The following is a 12,402-nucleotide window of genomic DNA, read 5'->3' as shown; positions in this document are numbered from 1 at the left end:
TTATCAATTCCATTTTATGAGGTATATGGTACCTACATGAAGATATACTCACAGACATGCAGAAATACTGATACATAAAATATTTTTAGAACTGTTTTAATAGAATAAAAAAATATTTAGAGCAAGAAAATATCTACACTTATACACCTGGAAAACCTGTCTCTGGCAAAGAGAAAATAGTATGAATTTAATAGGAGATAGATAATGTAATTATTTCATGTTAGGATTAAATTGATCACTAATTCTGCCTTTATAACAGAAATGTTCTCATGTCTGTTTTATTTAATTCCATTTCACTACTAGTTTTAAAGATATATTTTTCTTGGTCCTATCAGAATATTTTTATTTCAAAAACATCATCCAGGAATAGTCATAATAATTGTTCATAAAGAATCTCTTGGTTTTCACTCTGCCTTATTTACCCCAGTATTTAGATGGCCAATGAGGAAAATAGGCCTTAGGACACGATGGGTAGAGAATATGTAGAAACTCTGACTAGTTTCATATTGTCCCAGGACTAGTTAGAGAATGAGTGAGAAGCCCATTTCTTTGTAATATGTTAATACCACACATTATATAGGACCTTAGTAAACTAATATAAGCTTTTATTAAGTAAAAAGATTTTTGATAATGCATTTCTCATATATAGACACAGACAGTAATATAAAACTACACCCTACTTCAGATGTCTGAACACTCTAGGATGCTGAAGATGAGATGAGTTACTTTAAATATTGAATTTCTCCAATGATTCAAAGTCACAGATTATCGCAATTCTTATAAAATGAACATTTGAAAGGTTTAGAAAATTACTGATGGCTCCTGGAAGACATTGTGGCATCCTAAAGGCCACTATCTATCTGACAACTGTGATCACCAGGCCAATTCTTGGCTGCACAGAATATACCACTGGGCCCTCTTGCCTGTTCTGCCAGCGATGAGAGTTAACACATTTTCAACAAATGCTGAACTCTAATTGGGTAGAACAAAGTCAGAGTCAGAGTGCAAGGGTTTAATAAATTTGAAGTGCACATCAATTTACTGTTCTGCATATGGAGGGAAATTGCTAATCAAGGGATTTCCTGAATATTCACTAAAGAAAACTGCTGTTTATGTGTGGGCAGTGAGATTATGTCACATCTACTGAGACACATGTCCCTAAAATGCCTCATGACCACCTCAAATTTTACAATTTTGAAGACAAAATGGTCCGAAAAGATCCTCATACCTTAAATGTGTAATAACTTTGGCCCACAGACCTGGAGCTGGATGTGGATTGCGGCTGAGACATATAAACTTTCTGCAACATTCGTTCTATCATAAGTCATAATAACTTCAAAATTCAGGTAGATAATGTATCTGATACTCTGGCTTCACAATTCCTTCACTTCCTCTCCTCCAGTGACCATTACCTAATCCCTTGCTTATTACCTACCCTTGTCAATATCAACAGCTGGCTACTATAATTTCAATGTCAACACTATTCTTTGGACACCACCTCCATCTTTCCAGCTGACTCATTTTAGTATCCCATCTCTAATAACTCTTAGACACCACTGGAATGTTTTATTCATTGATTCAGCTACATTTGTAATGTCTAGAGCCTCTGATGTCTTTACTCCTCCCTTAACACAGGCTAAATTCTATCTTCCATCATTGACCTACTCCCTTGTATACAATCTCAATTTCTCTACCACTCTCTCCTTTCATCATATGCACTTGATGCAACTACAATATTTAGTTTAACCTAAACCCTACCTATACCCCACCTGCAAACCCAATCCTGAACATGGCTGCCTGAAGGTTTTATTTAAATTCATGACCATTCAACTCAGCAACTATTTCATGTACTCTCTCTTCTTAAATTACCAAGACCCACTCTCTAATTGCCAGTTAACTGGTAATCCTACTTTCAGTTTCCCACTGAGAAAATTGAAGGCATGAGAAGAGAAATTCTTGATCTCCTGAGTATATGAATCTCCTTGCGTGGGAAACACATACTCTGCCTTCTGGATGAATAGTTATTGGCATTACCTAAGGCCTTCTCTTTCACCTCTGTTTTAATTTTTTTTTTCAAAGAAATTTTTTTTCAACGTTTATTTATTTTTGGGACAGAGAGAGACAGAGCATGAACGGGGCAGGGGCAGAGAGAGAGGGAGACACAGAATCGATAACAGGCTCCAAGCCATCAGCCCAGAGCCTGACGCGGGGCTCAAGCTCACGGACCGCAAGATTGTGACCTGGCTGAAGTCAGACGCTTAACGACTGCGCCACCCAGGCGCCCCTCTTTCACCTCTGTTTTAAATCCTTTCCCCTCCCCTCTAATGAAATCCCTCAGTGACTGACATCAACTTTATGTTATTCATCAATTTAAAACAGTGGTTATAAACATAGGAAAATGCTATATAATTCTAATCTTTAAAAAAAAAACACTTTTAATACCACCTTCACTTCCTGCCTCATTTTTCCTCACTATCCATCACAAAACTCCATAAGGGGGCTTCCATTAGGCCTTGGTTTAGGTGTAGGTTCAAGGATCCCTCTCCTCCACTCTCTTATGAATATCCTTCAATCTGCATTTTTACCACTGTGCCCAGACTCTACATACCACCTATCATATCCCCTTTGCCCAATCCTGTGACCAATTGTTAGAACTGGAAATATTCCCATTATCAGTATCATTTAGTATCTTTGATCACTTTATCTTTAACCAAAATAATACTTTCTATCCCGTGAGAGTTTTAGTATCTTATTTTGTGAGGCCTTCTCTGATCTCCAACGCAAGAGGAGTCCTTGCCACTACATGCTTCCAAAAAAGGTCTTTTTTCATATTCTCTCGGTGTATCATTTGCATGCTGCATGAATTTCCTACCACCATCTTAAGAACAAAATCATGTCTGTTTATAGTACGGTAATTCCAATGCTTAACACACTGCTTGCATACAGCAGTTTCTCAATAAATACATTGAAATGAAGAAATGAATGCATATATATTTTATAAGATATATCTTGTTTATTTTCTCTTGTACTCTGACACTCTATCAGTTTTATTCTGATAAAAGAGAATAAAGATCTCCAGAAATGTTTCATATATTGTGTCATCCCCATGTCTAACCATGGCATTAAATAACAGAGGGATCCAAAATAATACCTAGTTACTTTGCTTATGGAGTAGGGATAAAAAGAGTAATACTAAAATAACATTTCAGGGTAGTATATGCTCTTGTATAGGTTAGGGGTTATAAATGTGTCAGACAGAAACTTTGAAATATTACTCAATAATTCTGTTTATAAAATAAATCTATATTGATTAGTTTGGCTAGTACTCACTTTGGTGATATTTCCATCAAGAGAAGATTGACATTAAGACACTATTATAATCTGTAATTCCAGATCTTCTTGTTCTTTCTTGAACAGCCAGGTCAAATTGAGCATCAGGGTTTTTACACATTCCTATGTCTGGTACTCTTTTTTTTTTTTTTTTTCCTATGTCTGGGACTCTTTACACAGGTCTCTGTCTGATTTGTACTTTCATTTCCTTTGGTCTTTGCTCAAATAAAAATTATGTCCTCTCCCTAATAATTCCTTGCCAGCTTTATTTACTTCATAGTATTTATTATCAACTAACATACTGTGTATCTGACTCGTTTATTTTTTTCTTTGCCTCTTCTCTCCATTAGAGTGTAATCATCACATGCGCAAGGATTTCTGTTTCCTTTATTCACTGTGATATATATAGTGACTTAAAATCATCTGGCACAGAAAAGCACTCAATATATTCTGACTGGAATTAAGGAGCTTATCTTCAAGTATCATTCCTCAAAAAGCAACACAACAGAGAAACCTGTTTAGGCCACTTTTTCCTCATAAATTAAGCTTATGCCAATTATAGTAACATTATATTAAGTTCTCTTTCAGTTAGTTAAGGTTCATCTGCCTGGGGATGGTTGCATCCTCATCTCAAGGTAACTGTGAACTTAAAGGGGGTAACAGGTTTGCATGATCATCTTTATCCTTCTAGAAGTTTTTCACCTAAGTTTGTTCAGTTTAGGTCTGACTCCATCACTCAATGATTTTCCCTTTGATTCTTACCTGAACACAACTATCAATACGGCACTGTCTTTGATCTTTACCAAGCAAAAACATAATATTTGTGACAATTTTTTTATTTATGACAATTCTTGCGTGTGACTAGTATACTTTACTAAACTTTTAATAGAATACATTATTCCATTATTATCCATGTATTCCATTTTAATGGAATGCTTTTCTGGAATACATCACAGAAATGCTAATAACCAATTATATAGTGATCATTCTTTCTCTTAAAAGTACCCCAACTGGAGTTCTCCTCAGGTGGGCATAGTGGACACCCAGGACTCCACAATGATGTCATCTGTACCAGTGAATGAGAAGAAGCTCCTGGATTTCAAACTAGGAGAGCTGTCAAGCTGGATACTGATGTGGAATTTTTCCCCGAAAGCCATTGCTGGAGCATTTCAAAGAGGTTACTAGAGGTATTATGACAAGTATGTCAATGTGAAGAAAGGGGGCCTTGCTGGGATTTCTATGGTGCTGGCATCTTATGGGCTTTTCAACTACTGTCATTCTTATAAAGAACTCAAACATGAGCAGCTACACAAATACCACTGAAGAGGGCCAGTGCGAAGGCACATTCTGCATTTGTGACCTTGACCTTTGCTTGGCATCCTTGAATCCTTTCATATCCTAATTGAGAATTAACACTTACAAAAAGATGACTGGTACACAGGGAAAAAAATAGGACCCCAACTCATTTCTCTAACACAATTTCCAGGTCCTTGACATATTGTCTCATCCTTCTCTAGCCCCTCTCTCGATGCTCTCTACCCTCTCCTTAATCCCAGACCCACATTTCTATTTATATATATTAAACAAAGCATTTTAAGGGTTTTAATTTTTTTTTGTCTTTAGTCAGTACAAACCCTCACATTTAGTTTCAGTAAAGTAGTTTATCAAGACACACTGTTAACAAAGTCACTTCTTACCCCAAGAGGAAATCTGGTAAACATCGTATTTACTCAGTATAAATTAAAAAAAAAAATAGCACATAGTCGTGTAACACCAAGTCAATCAATGTGGGCTGTTTTGCTTTTTTCAATTGTGCTTCCCCTTAAAATACATACACTCACTTTGCTGAAACCACCAAGAGGCAGCTGTGTGGACAGATGGCCTGTGTTGACTACAGTGTAATAAACTATATTAAATGCAATTAACACATTTTCTTACTTCTAACAGGAAGTAGTTGAGTGTCATCTATTTCAGACCAAACTACCTTTTGGGTGTACACATGTACTCATAAATCCTCAGAAGCCATGCGTTTTTTAAGTGAGCACTTCTGTCAGCATTTATAAAAATGTCTAAACTTCTTGATGATAATTATTGCTAGTTATAAAAAATTAGAGAAAAAATATCCACACTGGCCATAATGATTTGATCAGGATGCTGGTTCAATGATGGTTTTACTTTAATAATTCATAGCTATTTAGAGTTTTTGTTAAATGGTCTTTGAGTAAAAAGATGTTTACTAAAGAAGCAACTAAATTTAATTTATGAGACAATTATGACAAAGGAAAAATAAATTTTCTTTTTTCCAGAAAATTTCTATCAATAAGGTCAAGTAAAATTTACAAAAATATAAAATGATAGGTTAATGTAAATCTCAGTGTGATAAAATACTATATGTTCTAAAATAATGAGTTTTCTCACTAAATACTAGTTCATGAGAATGTGCTCTGAAAGTTTCAGTTTTGAATGACAAGTTATTGATAATATATTAGAAATTATTGAAAATTAAAAAATCCAAATAAATACAATAACAATAAAAACTTGTTGAATATTCGCTACATCATTAGAAAAGATAAGCATATCACCAGTGTATCTACTATTACTGTCCTTACTCTGTAAAGGAGAAACCTAGATACAGAAAGAGTGAATAAATTGCCCAGGATTATAGTTTGAGTGTTTTGGGCTTCAGTTCTCAGCAATCTGAATCCAAATCACGAGCTCTTAACACCATGCTACAAAGCCTGCCAATATGAGTTCCAACTGTCTTTTGGATGTAAGACTGAAACCAGCCACTAAAGAGTTTGAAAAGCATTTGTTGATTACCTGAATTGTAACCTTTTCCTTTGTATGAAATGAATATTTTTCATAGTAACCCAGATGAACATTCAAATATTGCTTATAATATTACCTAAAATAAAAAGCAAATAAAATCTATACATGTTGAACCTAAAGCCTCCAGTTTGAAAATTAATGTGCAATATAAATACTTATAATCTATGTTTTATGTGGCATTTAGAGGGGAATAATACAATTTCTAAATCATTTTTAGTAAAGATTTAAAATTATAATAAAAAGTATAACAATTTAAAATAATATAATTGAATCCTTAATAATTTACATGATGAAATGGTTTCAAATTAATGGACATTATTATGTATACAATTCCATTTTCCAGAAGATCCATAATTTTCATACTTTTCTGTTTCGTATTATATATATTTGAAAGCCGGACATCATTAAACCGTCTAACTATACATGGAAATCTGTATTACTAAAGTGACTTATTGTATATTTGTATACATAAATACAAACCATTTCAAGACATAGAATTCTCTGGAAGAGCTATCACTAGCTTTTACTTTTTAATATGTCCCTATTGAAGTTGTAATCTATAGCTTTGATATAAATTTGGTAACAACAGAAACTTTAAAGTTAAGCAATTATCTATAATATATCATGGAAGAGGAGTAAAGCATTCTGGATTATAACACATGAAGAGCATATTTTACAGATTTAAATGCGGCACCTTTATAAAGACTACCTCTTTAATACAAAAGTCAAAAATATCTATATCAATTTTTCATTCTCACTTATATTTATAAAATGTCAAAGGGAATCTATTTTGGATTTAAAATTCCTTTGATGTAGGGTGCCTAGGTGGCTCAGTTGGTTAAGTGTCTGATTCTTGGTTTCGCCTCAGGTCATGATCTCACAGTTCATGAGTTCAAGCCCCATATCAGGCTTTGCTCTGACAGAGCTATCTCTCTCCCCTCTCTGCTTCTCTCTGCTTCTCTCTGTTTCTCAAAAAAAAAAAAAAAAAAAAAAAAAAAAAGAAAACAAAAAACAAAACAAAACTTTAAGAAATAAAATAAATAAATGGAATTAAAAATAAATAAATAAAATTACTTTGAAGTTTCTTCATGTGAAGAAATGGAATGGAATATGTGTTCTGAGATCAACCATGAAGCATCAAGGTTACTGAGCATTTGATGCCATCATTTTCAGTATTACTTTTTGAATATAAATGAACCATAAAGTAAATTACTGCAATCTCATATCCGAAGGTTGGAATTCATCTAATGCATCCTCAGCATTGTGGTAATAACAATAGAGGTACTAGATAAAGCAGGCTGCAGTGAAAAAGACTGACACACATGGACAAATAGCAAAAAAATACGAGAAAAAAATAGCGGTGCCTGAGTGGCTCAGTTAGTTAAGTGGCCCACTCTTGATTTCCTGTCAGGTCATTATCTCATAGTTTGTGGGATTGAGCCCTTCATCAGGCTCTGCACTGACAGCACAGAGCCTGCTTGGGATTCTCTCTCTCTTTCTCTCTGCCCCTCCTTGCCTCTCTCAAAATAAATAAATAACTCTTTTAAAAAATTTGAGAAAAGATATACATGAAAGGTTAACAGTCAGTTATAAATTACGGTTGCTATAGGGATTGTGAGGAAATGTCCTTGGTAACAATTTATGGTGATAGATGTTAATTAGACTTATTGTGGTGACCATTTTGCAAAATATACCAATATTGAATTATTATGTTGTATACCCGAAACTAGTATTATTTATTAATTATATCTAAATTAAAAACAATTTTGGGGGCGCTTGGGTGGCTGAGTCGATTAAGTGTCCAACTTTGGCTCAGGTCATGATCTCATGGTTTGTGAGTTTGAACCCTGCATCTGGCTTTGTGTTGACAGCTCAGAGCCTGCAACCAGCTTTGGATTCTGTGTCATCCCCTCTCTCTCCACCCCACCACCGCTCACACTCTTTCTCTCTCTCTCTCTGTCTCTCTCTCTCAAAAATAAATAAATATTAAAAAAGAATAAAAAAATATTTTTCTAGACTTTGTTCATGATGGTGTTTGTACACTTATTCTTCTTTTTGCTCCTGGTGGATAATTTTTCCACCTTCAGTTTATCACTTAAAATCATATGGATCCATTTTCAAACATCTCAGCTTCTGTCTTGACCTTCAAAAAAACAAGGTAAATGATGTAATCTTCCTTCTACTACTTGCAATGTATTTCTGTATAGCCACGTTAAATTCTGTGTTCTTGTTTCTGTTATGTTACTATATATCTATTATCTTCAATGTTCCTTAATTTCATAAACGATAAACATACATCTTTGTCCATGGCCCTTTCTTGGCATAAAATGCAGATAATTCTATGAAGAATGCTGATACATATTTTAATTGGTCTTTAAAAAGTAATATTTGGGGCGCCTGGGTGGCGCAGTCGGTTAAGCGTCCGACTTCAGCCAGGTCACGATCTCGCGGTCTGTGAGTTTGAGCCCCGCATCGGGCTCTGGGCTGATGGCTCAGAGCCTGGAGCCTGTTTCCGATTCTGTGTCTCCCTCTCTCTCTCTGCCCCTCCCCCTTTCATGCTCTGTCTCTCTCTGTCCCAAAATTAAATAAACGTTGAAAAAAAAATAAAATAAAAAGTAATATTTTCCCTTAAAACATAGGGGGATTTAATTTAATAAAATGACCATTTTAATTTTACAAAACATCTCTTTCTTTATTCAGTGCTGTCTTTTCTAAAATATAGATTTAAGGTTTCATTTAACTTTCAGAGACTTTCTACAATATTTGGATTGAGTTTAAGAGATACTTTCCTAGAAACAACAACAACAACAACAACAACAACAAACAAAAATAGTCCAGGTCAAGGGAGATTAAAAGAGAAAGAGTGTTACCATTTGTATTTCCTACAAAGATCAAGCTGGAAAAAAGATCTTAAATCCTCAAGGAATCTTTAATTGCATCACTATGAATCATCATCATCATCATCATCATTTACTACTCATTGAGAATGAAATAAAGTTCATTATTTTTCATGAATTTCTTTGAAAAATATAATTGGAAAAATAACTTTAAATTTTATTTTATTTCTACTAATTTTGGATGATTGCTACTGTTCATGATTACATTTCTTAAATATCATTAGTTATAAACTTAATTCAGACTCCCTAATTTATGCTATACACTGAGAAGATAGTATTATATGGAATAAAAACTCATAAAAATGTCATTTTGAAGTTTTATGATAATGATTAAAAGGTCTAGATAGTAGGGGGGCCTGGATGGCTCAGTCGGTTAAGCGTCTGACTTCGGCTCTGGTCCTGATCTTGCAGCCCGTGAGCTCGAGCCCTGCATCGGGCCCTGTGCTGACAGCTCAGAGCCTGGAGCCTGCTTTGGATTCTGTGTCTTCCCCTATCCTCTGTCCCTGCCCTGCTCGTGCTCTTTCTCTCTCTCTCTCAAAAATAAATAAACATTAAAAAAATAAATAATAAAAAATAAAAATAAATAAAAAAGGTCTAGATAGTATTGTTTAGATTAACAAAGCAATATAAATTAAAATAATCTTTCAAAGGCCTCAATTTAACAAAATGTAAATACTGGCAATACTCAGTAATATTTCTGTAGGTTAGGAAGGAAAATTTAAACACTTTCCAAGGTGGTGTGGTCATATCTAACACAATTAAACTCGTCAATATCTGTTGATTCAGCAATTCCACATTAGGTATTAACCCTGTTGAAATACTCCCAAATCATTTCCCCATTTCAATTATTGTCAAAAAGATAATTTGTATCAGAATTATTTGGAATGTTAAAAATTCAGGAAATTAGTAAAGGAAAATATTTAAAGAAATTATGATTCACCAGCACAATTATATGTTATATAATTTATATTAAGCATATTCCAAATAATCTGTTAAAATAAAAATATAAAATTTAAGGGGCACCTGGATGGCTCAGTCGGTTGAACGTCCGACTTTGGCTCAGGTCATGATCTTGGGGTCTGTGAGTTCAAGCCCCTGTCGGGCTCTGTGCTGACAGCTCGGAACCTGGAGTCTGCCTTGGATTCTGTGTCTCCCTCTCTCTCTGACCCTCCTCCGCCAATGCTCTGTCTCTCTCTGTGTCAAAAATAAATAAACATTAAAAAAAATTTAATATAAAATTAAAAATTTTATTTTCATAAAAAGTCACATTTTAGTATATATGTATATGTAACAACATTGAAGTCCATGGATAAAAAAATCTGGAAAGATAAATATAAAAAGTACAGAGTACATGACTAAAGAATGAGATATAGATAGGTATACATATAGGATTAGGAAAAGGTGTAGGTATACATATATCTATTTCTATTTCTACATATTGTAATTTCAGATGGTATTTCAGTATTGGTGACTGCTAGAATCTACTCTGTTATTTGCTTGAGACAGCTAGCCAGAAATGAGAATTATATTCAACACAGAGTGATAGAGCATTTAAATGACTGAATTAGGCATTATTATGATGATCAAGATCAAAAATAGTTTTACTCTTTTAAAATCTAATTAAACATGGAAAATGAGATAGATATGTAAAATATGTAATTGAAATTCTAGGGGTCATTCATAACTCCTGATATTCAAATAAATACAGCTGATTTTTTTTTAAATTAACGTTTATTTATTATTGAGAGACAGAGAGAGAGAGAGCATGAGCATGGGAGGGGTAGAGAGAGGGGAGACACAGAATCTGAAGCAGATTCCAGGCTCTGAGCTGTCTGCACAGACCCTGACCTGGGGCTTGAACTCACAAACCGCGAGATCATGACCTGAGCCAAAGTCTGATACTTAACCGACTTAACCACCCAGGCACCCCTATAGCTGATTTTTAATAAGTTTTTAAATCCATTCAAGACAGGACTTTAGTTAAAAAGGTAATGTGTAATTGATTTTAATTTTTTGTATAAAAATTAATGCACAAAACAGATGTTTTAATTAAAATGAGAAATATACATGTAGGTGTTAATACAGTTTCAGGAAATAGTAAGTACTCAACATTTAGAAATCATTCATCTGATTTCTTCACATTTTTTGTATATCTTTTCTGCTAATTTTCTGACAGTTACTACCGAAAGCTTTTTGTCAAACTCCCAGTTTAGTCTTTCCATATGTTATATCCACAACTGTCATTACTCTTGACCCAAGATTTATGAGAATGACTACTACTTAATTTTAAGGTCTTATTTTTAAACAACACTTATTCGGAGGTAGTCCCTGAACAGTAAAAGTAATAAGAAATTCCTGGTCAGTTTTCTTATTACATAGTTGTGCGAAACATATTCAGATCAATTTGCAAGTTTGTGTTATCAAAGAATTGTATTTAATTATTTGTTTTCAATTGGTATTGATAGGGTCACTGACCCTATCTACTTCATTCAGCACAATGTGCCCAGTGTGAAACCTCATGACTCACAGAATAAGTACTCAATAAATTTCACCAGATGAATGAGATGGTTTTAATTATACTGTTTTGAGTTGCACCACATTCAGGCAAAATCCTGTATTCTTGATCAATTACTACATTTAAAATAATATTTTGAAACAGAAGTTATTATAAACTTAAATGCTTTTCATGAGGTCCTAAGCCTATACAAAACCATCTTTGTGCCTACTAAGCATTCTGGTAAAACACCTGGAACTTAACAGCATTGACAAAGAAGCATCTGCCCCCTTGCTTGTGCACGTAGATTATGGGTTTCAAAGTGCAACTGGGAAAATACAAAGTTGTAAAGGACTTTTTGCCACCAAAAATTAAAAAAAAAACATGTCTGCATCAGCATCATTGTTTTGTTCTTTGGAGCTTTTATAATTGCCTGACTCAGGCTTGCTAAGCTTTGACTTTCTCCTCATTGCTGAAACTTCATGAACTGCCAAAAGTCTGAGAAAAAATAGGATTCGAAGAGGGAGACAGACAACTAAATATAATACTCCTTAAAAACAGGTAGTTATTGGAGGCAGTCAAAATAGGAATCTGATAGAAGGAAAAGAGAAACTCACAAATACATTTAATCCAACTCACCCTCTTCAAGAGTATTCTTTGAATGTTGGTAACAAGAGAACACTACTGAGAAATTAGTCCCTCTATTCTACTCATCCTATAGCATCTCTGAAAGAGGACAGAAAACCTCTTGAGCTTTTAAGCTCAAATTAGAAGGGAAAACCAACCCTTTGGCCCTTTCACAAGGCCAAAAAGTGCTCATATAGCTATTACAAAGTGTAAACATTTGCTATC

At 34.2% G+C, this 12,402-nt stretch overlaps 1 pseudogene; it reads left to right on the top strand.

Annotated features, from left to right (window-relative positions):
- Positions 1-4,386: 4,386 nt before the first annotated feature.
- LOC125166565 (ATP synthase subunit f, mitochondrial-like) lies at positions 4,387-4,653 on the top strand (annotated as a pseudogene).
- Positions 4,654-12,402: the final 7,749 nt, after the last annotated feature.

This window comes from Prionailurus viverrinus, chromosome B2 (genome assembly GCF_022837055.1).
Source record: "Prionailurus viverrinus isolate Anna chromosome B2, UM_Priviv_1.0, whole genome shotgun sequence".
Lineage (NCBI taxonomy): Eukaryota > Metazoa > Chordata > Mammalia > Carnivora > Felidae > Prionailurus > Prionailurus viverrinus.
This window is presented reverse-complemented; position numbering and strand designations above follow the sequence as displayed.